This window comes from Coenobita brevimanus, chromosome 46, assembly GCF_032717465.1.
Source record: "Coenobita brevimanus isolate Jiangsu-jjx chromosome 46, ASM3271746v2, whole genome shotgun sequence".
In the NCBI taxonomy this organism is placed as follows: Eukaryota; Metazoa; Arthropoda; class Malacostraca; order Decapoda; family Coenobitidae; genus Coenobita; species Coenobita brevimanus.
Genome location: NC_136999.1, coordinates 14,131,631 through 14,143,917, shown reverse-complemented (window position 1 = coordinate 14,143,917; position 12,287 = coordinate 14,131,631). Strand labels below are relative to the sequence as shown.

The following is a 12,287-nucleotide window of genomic DNA, read 5'->3' as shown; positions in this document are numbered from 1 at the left end:
GGGAACCAACCTCATATTTTCTTGCTCCCCGCCGTAGGGATGGAGCTTGGTGAGGCTCCGTCTACCACAGAGGAGTGTCGGTTCCCTACATGGTGTATGTATTGTTTATCTGTGTCAGTAGGACGACCCCACAGAAGCAGGTTCTTACCAGTGGTCCACGGGTCTGATACACCAAAAAGACTGGGGCCAAACAACAACAACGAGTCGTAAATATTACCCCTGATGATGTGTACGATAGGTAACCAGTTTACACCTTTGGCTTTGCCACATTGGGAACAACACTAGTGTCTCTGTAACATTATCCAGAGATAATTGATATTGTGCCAGCGCATAAAGCTAATAAGCAACAGCAATTTCTTTTGAATAGTTGTCCTGAGAAAAAATCGAGGCAGTGAAGGGTAAACGATATTATATTTTTATCGCCATTTTCGGGCATATTTTATACATTATCATGGCTTCATTTTTTCGTCTGTAGTACATTGCAGGAAGAATAAGAAAAAATCTCAGGTCACGCTCGAACAATTCTTAACTGTGTGAGGACATTACGTTTTCTAAGTCAAAGAAATCCTTTCACTTTATTTGTGAAGTGGACAAAGACTGTCAGCCACTCCAGGAAAACCCTCTTCCATCTCTCTTTTCTGCGACTTTTTTATCAACAGTTTGTAAAATGCCCCATAGCACTGACTTCAAGCAAGACATTTCAGTGTGTGCCTTTACAACCCTATCACAAATTCTTTATGGTCACTGAGACAGCGAAGAGAAAATGTTTCATGGTTCAGCCAATAATTACGGTACAACGAAACACTGTGAAACCAGGTTTTACTCCACTTCACTCATAGTCGTGGCCGATCTGATGCAGAGGTACAGTTGGAGAAATTTCCGCTCGGGACACCGCATAGAAGGCAACAGGAGAGGCAACTAATTTTATCTGGTAACAATGTTGGGGGTAAAGGAGGGGTGGGAGGTGCGTGGTAGGTGAGGGATTGGGGGTAGTGGGGGTAGGTGAGGGATTGGGGGTAGTGGGGGTAGCTGTGTGGTGGGAGGGGTGGGACGTGAGGGATGGCGGGGTAGTGGGAGTAGCTGTGTGTTGGGAGTGATGGGAGTGGGGGTAGCAGAGTGCTGGGGAGAGGCTTAGTAGCCATTTAATGTCGTAACATAATTTGCTTTGATTTTAAATGAATGTGTTTATACGATAGAGAAACACACGAAGTAGCAACAAGCTGTGAAGTGATGGTTCATTACATGATGAAAAATGGTAAGTTCAGTGATCATGCAAGGCTGATATAAACACACAGACATCACCAACACGTAAGCTTATATAATGATTCGCCCCCTCTCGGTATTTATAACATCCCTATTGTAACACAGACTACTATCACATGCTTACCTCAGAAAAGTTGCTCATTCTTAATTGTAACGTAGACATGTAGTGCATGGAAAAGTATATATATAATATTCCACTTCTTCGTTGTTTCAGTGAGCTATTAGTTTTTTTTACCCCCAAAGGCATTAAAGTATGTAAGATTTTAAGACAAATGCATATTTGTTAGTTGTCAATGTCTATCTATCTATCTATTGCCTCAATCCCTTATACGGGGTGGCTACAAACAAATCGCCTCCACGTCACCCTGTTCCTCACCATTTTACTGCCCTGCTCCCAATTCACACCCCATTCTCTCATATACCTCTCCACTCCATCCCTCCATCTCATCCTTGACATTCCCCTCCCTCTCTCCCCGTCCACCTCACTCCCATACACTCTCCTCGTCAGTGTCTCACTCTCCATCCTCTCCTCATGGCCAATCCACCTCTGTGTGTTTCTCCTAATGCTTCCTATCACATCCACACCCACACCACAACGCTCCTTCACATCCTCATTTGTCAGTCTGTCTCTCCATGTGACTCTACAGGCTCCTCTCAAATAACTCATTTCCACTGCCCTCACTCTTGACTTCTGTCCCTCCAACAACGTCCAAGCTTCAATTCCATACGTCAGAGTTGGTATTACAATACTGTCATGTAATAACTTTTTCACTTCCATGCTAACTTCCCTGTTTCTTATCACTGCCTTCAAGGAACCAGCAACCTTTCTTCCTTGTTGCACCCTTTCAAGCAATTCACCCTCCAAACTTCCATCCTTACTCATCACACTGCGCAAGCACTTAAATGAACTCACATTTCCCATTTCCTCCTCATCCAGCCTCACTGTACTTTCACTAACTTCACCTCTCTCGAAGACCATAACTTTACTCTTCCCTACATTCACCTTTAAATTCCGCTTCTTACACATTCTCCCAAACTCATCCACCAAACCTTGCAGCTCCCCTTCGTCTTCACTTAACAACACAGTATCATCTGCAAACAACAGTGCAGGGAGTTTCCAAACACTGCCCTCTCTCATTAGGGCCACTCCAACATCGACTGCCCTGCCTTGTATCTCTTTTATAACCCCATCCATATACAGATTGAACAAACATGGAGACATGACGCATCCCTGTTTCAACCCAACCTTCAAGTAGAAAAACTCACTCAGTTAACTATCTACACGCACTGCAGCCTTAGCACTGTCATACATACTCTTCACAGCATTCAACAACTTCCCATCTACTCCATATATTCTTAATACTTTCCACAATCCTTGTCTATCCACCCTGTCATATGCTGCCTCCAAATCCATGAAGCCGCATACTTCCTTTCTCTAGACACTTTTCCACTAAAGATCAAAGAATGAATATCTGATCTCCACAACCTCTTTCCATCCTAAATCCTCCCTGTTCTTGTCCAACTGATTCCTCTTATTTCCCTAACTCTGTAAATAAGTATCCTATTGTATACGTTTCGTATTACACTAAGAAGACAAATGCCCCTATGATTACCACACACTTCTTTTTCCCCTTTCCCATTGTACAAGGGAATATTTATGCCTGACCTCCAATCATCTGGGACTTTACCTTCCTCCCAGGCCAACCTGCACATCTTCCATATCCATTCTAGTACTCTCTCTCCCCCATGCTTCAGCATTTCACCACACACTCCATCAATTCCTGGGGCCTTCCCCATCTTGAATTTCTTCAATACTTCCACAACTTCCACCCGACTGATTCCTTCCTGTCTTCTCACCTCCCTCCTTCTCCCAGCCATTCCCCAGCCACTTATACTCGCATTACTTTCATTCTCTATGTTCAACAATGCATTAAAGTGTTCTCTCCATTAGCCCACTTTTTCTCCCTTCTTAACTAGTAATCTACCATTTTTATCTTTCACTCCCCTTACTAACTTCTTTGCCACCCTGTCTGACTCTCATTACCTCGTTCCAGAACATTTTCTTACATTCCCTCCACTTTACACTCGAATTCCTTCCAAATTCCTCATCCACTCTATTCTTACTCTCTCTTACTAATCTTCTCACCCCTCTCTTCCTCTCTACATTTAACTGCCTCTTCCGTCTCTCAACTTCTTCCACTTCCCTATTTCTCATCCATTCTTTATATGCTTTCTTCTTTTGTGCCACAGCCTGTCTCACCTTTTCATTCCATCATGCTGTTCCTTGCACCCCCTTCCGTCTTCTCTTCACCCCACACACCACCTCACATGCTGCACATATTTCCTGTGAATATCTTACACACACCTTCCACATCCCCCACCTGCTCCAATTCATATTTACCCAGTCCTCCTCCACTTCCCGTTTCTATTCTACCCTTTTCTCATCCTCCTGTAACCTTTCCACTCTCCTTACATCTACTCCTTCCTCCCGTCCTTCTCTTCTTCTATTTCTCCATTTTACTTGGACCTTGATTCTGACCACCACCAAGTGGTGGTCAGAAAGTCCACTCCCCCAACATCTGTATGCTCTTGCATCCATTACGCATCTTCGCATCCTTTCATCCACACACACATAATCAATCGTTGCCTTCCTTTCATTCAGTTCACCATCCACCCTTCTCATCACTCGCCATGTATACCTGTGGATCATTTTATGCCTGAAAAGGGTATTGGCTATCACCAACCCCCTCCCAGCACAAATGTCCACTAAAGCACTGCCATTCTCATCTATCTCAGCAAGCACACCCCACTCACCAACTACTCGATCCACCTTCACATTCCCTACTTTACCATTCATATCACCAATCAAGAACAGTCTCTCATTACTTTCAAACTTTTCTGTGCAAACTTCCACATTTGTCCAGAACTCTGCTCTCACTCTGCTTGCACGATCTTGCATTGGCGCATACACGCACACAATCGCCCACATTTGTAGTCCAACTTTCAGTCTTACCCACACAATCCTTGAACCAACTGATCTATACTCTTATATTTTCCTTCCATCTGTTACTCACAACAATGCACACTCCTTCTTTTGCCCTCTCATTCTCACCTACTCCTGCACATATCCCCCATCCATACTCCCATTCTCTCACACTCTCATCTAACCATTTAGTTTCAGTTAATCCACATACATCCACTTTCGCACCCTCAAGCACCTGGACAATCTCTCTTTCTTTCAGCTCATCATTTGCACCCCTTACATTCCACGTCGCCATCCGTATCATATCCTTTGTACGGTCCTCAGTCGTCATCTTTTGGTCAGTCCTGGTCCGAGGCTCCTTGTTCGTATTCTTAGTTAGTTGTTTTCCGTGGAGGGGCACTAACCCTTGGCCAACCCACTTGCTGCCACGTAGGGAACACGTGTTGGTTGGTTATAAGGTTATCACCCAGCGTTGTAAATGATTTCCTGGTTTACAGGAAATAATTTGGCTTGCCACTCGATGTAGAGCTGCCCTAAAAACAGGGTACCACTACACTAAGTGGGTGGATGATTGGCGCCCCCACCTACCACTTCTCTATTATTTGATATATATCCTAAATCATAAGCACATGCTGGCTGCTCGCCACAAACTAATTTAAGCATAAACCAGACCTAGACCTTTTCAGGTCAATCAGTAGCGTCTGCGTGTGGGAGTGTTGTGCAGTGTATAATATTGGGTCTCTTGCTGTCTAACTCTCTCAGTTTTCTCATGGAGACTCATAAGCAGGGTTAGGATAATCACGCATTTGCATTTTTTTTTTTTTACTTGTCCGACTCTGGGCAAAGGCTTCAGGGCCTATTTCTCGGGGGCAGTGACCTATCCCAAGGCTCAGTAGTCCTCCTAGACCTCCACATGTCACCACTTCGGCGCTAACACCCGCCGTCCATGATGAATACATGCTAGGGCTGACTCATACAGGACTGGTGTACTGGTATTAGCGGGGGTATTTTTATTACATTTCGGCGGGTCGTCTGGTAGATCAGGAAAGTCTGCTTTTAGGGAATTCAAATTCTTAAACTGTTCCCTGCCCCAGCCGGTATTCGATGCTGTGTCCATCAGGACTGCAGGCAGCGTAAGTGCATATTCCTACTTTTTTGTTTATTTATACGGCATATTCTTTGAAATTTCCTGGGTCTTATAACTTCTTCAACCTGTAATAATATTTAAAGTCATAATATCCATCACATCATAATGAATTGTATATTGCTTAACTGGCTGTGGTTAAGGCCATGACTTGATGCAGTAGACAGCAACTGAATATATATATATATATATATATATCTTTGCCTTAGTCCCTGGTGGGGTCGGCCGCTCTTTTATGTTCTCGTCAGTAACTTCTGTCCGCTGCGTCCTCTTTTTCCAGGTCTAACTGCCTCATTTCTTTCTCAATTCCATCTCTTTACCTAATCCTTTGTCTTCCCCTCGTTCTTCTCCCTTCCACCTGACTCCTTCATGCCACCTTCACAGCATCAACTTCTTCCATCTTGGTCACATACCCATACCACCTCAAACGTGCCTCTCTTGCCTTCTTCACAACTGACACAACTCCTGCCTCTGCTGTGATGTCATCATTCCTCCTTCTCTCTCTGTGACACTCCCATCAGCCATCGCAGCATCCTCATCGTTGTCCTCTCCAGCTGTTTCTCTTCATTCTTCCTCAACGGCCAGGCTTCTGCGCCATACAACAATATAATAGCAACTTTTGGAAGATGGCTTCACGTCATTCCTCCATCTACCTCACACTTCCCAAAGGGGGGTGAGTTCCCCAGTTTGGAAAGCATTGGTTTACAAGATCATTGCCAACCGGGTACTAACCCAACATAGTCATTGGTACTGGCACATTCTATCAGTGACGGCTTTTGCTCTTGGTTCAGTTAATAATATTTGTTTATCCAGACAAATGTTGGAACGCGTAGTACTAGATAGATGCATGAAGTTTATCAGAAACTCAGCAGAATAGAATAGTTGGGTTGAGAAACATTTCTTGTTTAAATGTAATGAGACAAATAAGTCCTTCCTTCGACCTAATTCCCAGAAAGAATTATTATTCAGCTATATTTTCCTCAACTGTGAGTTGTATGAGACAGTAAGTTTGTGATATCTCTTGGTGTGCGTGGAAGGAGCGGGCGGAGGGGAGAACTACCTGCCAAAATTTAATGCGTTTGGGTGTGTGTAATTCACCGGGTCGGTCAGGATAACGTGATTGGCGTGATCATCAGCTCATTACCCTTCAGGAAGAGAGCTGAGAGTTCATATAGTCCAATCTAGGGCAAGGCTGTGACCTTCACACACGCACACAACCATTCCCTCCCTCAAGAGGAACAGTAACCTGCCATTTCGTTCGTGAAACTTTTCGCACCCAATCCGGCGCGAACCCCCGTCTTACTAGATGGCAGGCGAAAGCATTACCACTACGCCAGTTGTGTGTGTGTGTGTGTGTGGAGGCTGGTTACAACAATTGCGTGGACGGGGCGACCGCCACTGCTAGCACATTTGTAGATATTACATTACGAAAATTTCGCAAAACGTTAGGTGCATGCACAATATGTAGCAATGCAAGTCTTACATAGTGCTGGTAATTTTGTGTGAGTGTCGTGTGTATTTTGGCAAATATATCACCATCTTTAATTGCGACATTATGTCCATATTCACTTTAGATGACAATTGAAAAATAGACTGATTGTACCTTATTCCTGCCAACCGAAAGGTTACGGGTGTGACTGTATGTAAGGTAATCTACTGAGAGAGAGAGAGAGAGAGAGAGAGAGAGAGAGAGAGAGAGAGAGAGAGAGAGAGAGAGAGTATGCACGTTTAATACTCGTATAATCACGCACGTATGCACATAAGCATAAAGTTATATAGGCCTATTAAGATATGAGGGATTGGCCCTAGGAAAGTGTTGACTGGAATATGCTTAAATTTATGAAGGCCAGGCTCATCCATCCGAACGCAGGGTAAGTGTCAAAACGACAATGAAAGGATAACAAATTACACCGTCTGTCTAAATGATGTATTTTCCTTATTCTGCCAGCGTCCGGTCTTAAGATAACAGTAGTTGACTTATACAAATATAAAATGGACTATTACAGGATGTTAAATTCAGTATTCAATACAAGTTGCAATGAAAGTTACAGTATCTTTGTTAACCAACTTGCATGAGAAGCAACTGAAATCAGTTCTAAATATTTGTATATTCTCGGTCAATAATAGAAAGCTTTCCGATGAGGGGACGGGATGACGAATGCGAAGAATAAGGTTACATACTGCCGATATCTCTTTGCCTAGGTATTGAACTTATTCCATCAAATACTGAACCAACATTAACAGCTTCTTGCCACTACTTTTTGTTATTAATAGAAAAATCTTATTGGAATGATTATCTACGCAGAGTTTGTTGACACAGTTAATGGCTACTTAACCTTTCCCTAACACTCACCTACCCCCACCACCACTCCTCCTCTCCCCCATCACTCACCTTCCCCGTAAATCCCACCCCCTGCTTCACCCCAGGCACTAGTACCAGATCATTTCTGTCTGTCGCTGCTACTGCCATCTACACAGTGTCCCGCGCGGAAATTTCTCCAACTGTACATTATTCATTTTGTTTATTTAGTTATTTTTCCTTATGAGTGTCCAGATGGGACTGTGTTATCATACCATTGCAGCGCTGAGAAAGACACATATCAGAAGCTGACAGAACGTGGAGACTGACAGTGTCTCAAGAAATCTGTGCTCGACTCCAGTCAGTGGTAGCTTTAAACCCGACTGGACCAGTTTTTTTTTTTTTTTTTTTAATAGTGTGATCGTTCTTGGGCTTCTAAGTGCTAAGGAGTCATTCGGTAAAATATATATATATATATATATATATATATATATATATATATATATATATATATATATATATATATATATTACAGTGACCCAAAAATGTACCAAAAAAACTTTCAAATTTATTATTCTCTACAAGGCTACTTCCGTTCCATATCACTTAACGAGCTTTCATGTAAAAAAAAAATATAAGAAAATCGGCTCATATTTTGAGGTCACTCCCTGGAGGAAAAGTATGTGATCCTGATAATATTATGTTTGATCAAAATGTATAATGGTCTATATGTGGCTTGTAACTGCCTGTAACTATCCTAAAACTGCGACAACTATCGAACTAAACATTGCATAAAGCTTGAGCAGTAGTCTGTAGACATACTTATTGTAACATGCGTGTACCACTGCTGCATGCTGCAGCCATCTGTTGGAAACTCCAGCGCAGTCGGAAAAGCACCACGTCCACGCCGCAGCGTACGCTGGCTGGCTCGTCGATGACTCCGTGGTCACTCAGTCACTCAGTGGATGAGTATTTATCCACGCAATAGGACGTACATTGGTGTGCTACTGATGACTAGCGTGTTGTGACTTCGAGCAGTGAATTACTCTGATCAGGCAAGTGAAATTTATATCATTATTATAATCACCAATAATGACACTTGTCAGAAAAGTTATTTTGATACATTAGGTTTTTTCGCTCCACATACCAGGCACTTGTTGATGAATATTTGATTCATTAATTATGGAATATTTCTAATACCAAACACAATGTAAAATAATCATTGTCTCCAGCATATGATCATAAGTATCCAGATATCAACATAATGTTCTGATGAGTATTATTATCGATAGTTATAATGAAACCCTGCTTATCAGTGTGTTCCATTCACAGGTCATGCCTATGACAAGCAGTCCAAAAGTATGGCTTCTGGGCAGACCCAGTAAAGATATATTGGGTGCTCGCCAGCCAGCTGATGCCAGTGTCCTCAGGAAATTCATACTTCACCATCAGAACCGTCTTATAATCAGTCGTAGAGCTAAGAGCACCATTGAGAAGGTAATGATGATCTGGGATAAAGCACGCATCCCGACCCAAAGGGTAGACTCGGGTATTCACAAGCTCCAGAAGCTTCACAAAAAGTACAGTGTATTGAAGAACAACAGATCTTTACCGAAACCAGGGTACCGGGTCATAGAGCAAAACTTACATCACCAGACGTTCATTGAAGTTCTTCAACCTACTCTCTGTGACAAGACAAGATGATCCAGGGCATTCATGGTGAAAACACCCAACCTTTGGCTGACAGATCCCAGGTATATGTCGCATCTGGCCAAGTGCAAACATTTGAGGGTTGTCAACGACTGTGCTGAGAGAGGTGTAGCTCTCATCCAGTCGTACATGGATGTCCTGACGAGAGACGAGACTCAAAAGCAGAATATACTGCAGCTCGTCGCTGACCACCGGAAAAGACTGCCAGTTCCGACGAAAGCTGCTTTGATGAAGACAAAGTGATGCATTATTCCTATACTTACTACTTTATGTGTGTTCTTTTAGCACTCAAAGTCTGTTTGGAAACGTTGAAAATACATATTTCATTTTTAGTTGAAAGGCCATCGATGCTGTGTTTTCAGTTCGTTTTTTCAGAAGTACGTCATCGGGAGTGACCTCTAAAAATTGTGCATTTCATCCAGTTTTTCACATAAGCCTAGTGCCTTCAGTGATGATAAGGAACATGTATAGCCTTGTGACAGTGGACAGTTTCTATTTTTTTTTTGTCACCATAATATATATATATATATATATATATATATATATATATATATATATATATATATATATATATATATATATATATATATTAGTATATTTAGGCAGAATGTTTTCTTTTATACAAAAATCATTAAAGACCAAGGCGTAGCCATTGTTCACTATTTTTCTGTTGATCTTTTCGAGTTTTCTTACACATTGTTTTACACTATGATTCAGGTTGTAGATAATATGTCCAAGATCCATGTCGTAACTATATTTTATTAATTATTTATTTTCATTTTTCGTAGGACGTTTCGTGTATCCTTACACATCATCAGCGACTGTAATATAGATACAATACACTATAAAACATGACATATACAACATAAACCTATACAGTATATATACTGAAATGTACAACAACGACTAATAAAAGTGTAGAGTTACAAGAGTATGGATAAAAGAGACAAACCCTTTAGGTGAAGTCAAGTATGAGCTACAGTTAAAAGTGTATGGATAAAAGAGACAAACCTTATAGGTGTAGTCAGCTATGAGCTACGTGGTTGACTGCGAAGGTTGTATGGGTGAGTGGGTGTTTGTGGCTGTGTAGTGTTGCCAGTTGTGTTATTGTGTGTGTAATGTTCATTTGTAATTGTCGCTGCTTGTGGTCGGGTCTTTGTGTAATTAAACAGTTTGAGGGTACGATCTAGTCCGGTAGTTTGGTTGTTTATGGCCGGCGTGTTTTCACGTATGAGAAGTGCTTCTGCCAGTTGTAGTCTAATGTGGTTATGACATTTTTTTATTATATTAGTATTTTCTATTAGAACTTGTCTGTTTATTGATGTGTGATGTTGAGTCATATGATCTTTTATAGAACCGGATTGTAGGTGCATGGTTAAACGTCTGCTTAGTGTGGTTGTGGTCATACCAATATATTTCATGTGACGAAGTTTACAACCTTCGTGTGGGCAAGTGAATTCATATGTTGATGATATATATGTGGTCGTTAGAGACGAAAACCACCTTAAACAACTAAGAACTGCCATGGAACATAACTATCTATCTATCTATCTATTGCCAGACGCCTCAATCCCGTTTGGGGTGGCCACAAACAAATCGCCTCCAAGTCGCCCTGTCCCCCGCCATTTCACTCCCCTGCTCCCAGCTCACACCCCCCTCTCTCATATACCTCTCCACCCCATTACTCCATCTCATCCTCGGCCTCCCCCTCCCTCTTTCCCCCTCCACCTCACTCACATACACTCTCTTCGTCAGTCTTTGACCCTCCATCCTCACCACATGGCCAAACCACCTCAGTGTGTTCCTCATAACGCTTCCTATCACATCCACATCAACACCACAACGCTCCTTTATATCCTCATTCGTCAGCCTGTCTCTCCATGTGACTCCACAGGCTCCTCTTAAATAACTCATTTCCACGGCTCTCACTCTTGACTTGTGTCCTTCCAACAACGTCCAAGCTTCACTTCCGTACGTTAGAGTTGGTATCACAATACTGTCATGTAGTAACTTTTTCATTCCCATGCTCACTTCCCTGATTCTTATCACTGCTTTCAAAGAACCAGCAACCTTTCTTCCCTGCTGTACCCTTTCAAGCACTTCACCCTCCAAACCTCCATCCTTACTCATCACACTACCCAAGTACTTAAACGTACTCACATTTTCCAATTCCTCACCATCCAACCTCACTGTACATTCACTGACTTCACCTCTCTCAAAGACCATCACTTTACTCTTCCCTACATTCACCTTTAGATTCCGTTTCTTACACACTCTCTCAAACTCATCCACCAAGCCTTGCAGCTCCCCTTCGTCTTCACTCAACAACACGGTATCATCTGCAAACAACAGTACAGGGAGTTTCCAAACACTATCCTCTCTCACCAGGGCCACTCCAACATCCACTACCCTACCTTGTACCTCTTTTATTACCCCATCCATGTACAGATTGAACAACCATGGAGACATGACACATCCCTGTTTCAACCCAACTTTCAAAGAGAAAAATTCACTTAGTTCACCATCCACACGCACTGCAGCCTTCGCACCATCGTACATAACTCAATTTTAAAATTTACTTATGAGATAAGTGCAAACAACAAAATCCCTTTTCTTGATGTATTAATAGAAGAGGAGAATGGTAACTATAAAACCTCCGTATATCGTAAAGCTACGGACTTGGGTAGATGCCTTAATGCTGTGAGTGAGTGTCCGCAGCGGTACCAATTGTCAGTTATCAGGTCATACTTACGTCGTGCTCATAGGAACTGCTCATCGTGGGAACTCTTCCACTCAGAAGTAACTAAATTAAAGCAGATCTTAATTAACAATGGTTATTCCAATCAAATAGTTGACAGAGAAATATGTCAATTTATTTCAAAACAAGT

At 42.2% G+C, this 12,287-nt stretch overlaps 1 protein-coding gene across 1 annotated transcript in view; it reads right to left on the bottom strand.

The window, feature by feature from the left end:
• LOC145398652 (cytochrome P450 2L1-like) overlaps window positions 1-12,287 on the bottom strand; it is a 126,502-nt gene that overhangs the window by 71,132 nt on the left and 43,083 nt on the right. The window lies entirely within an intron of this gene.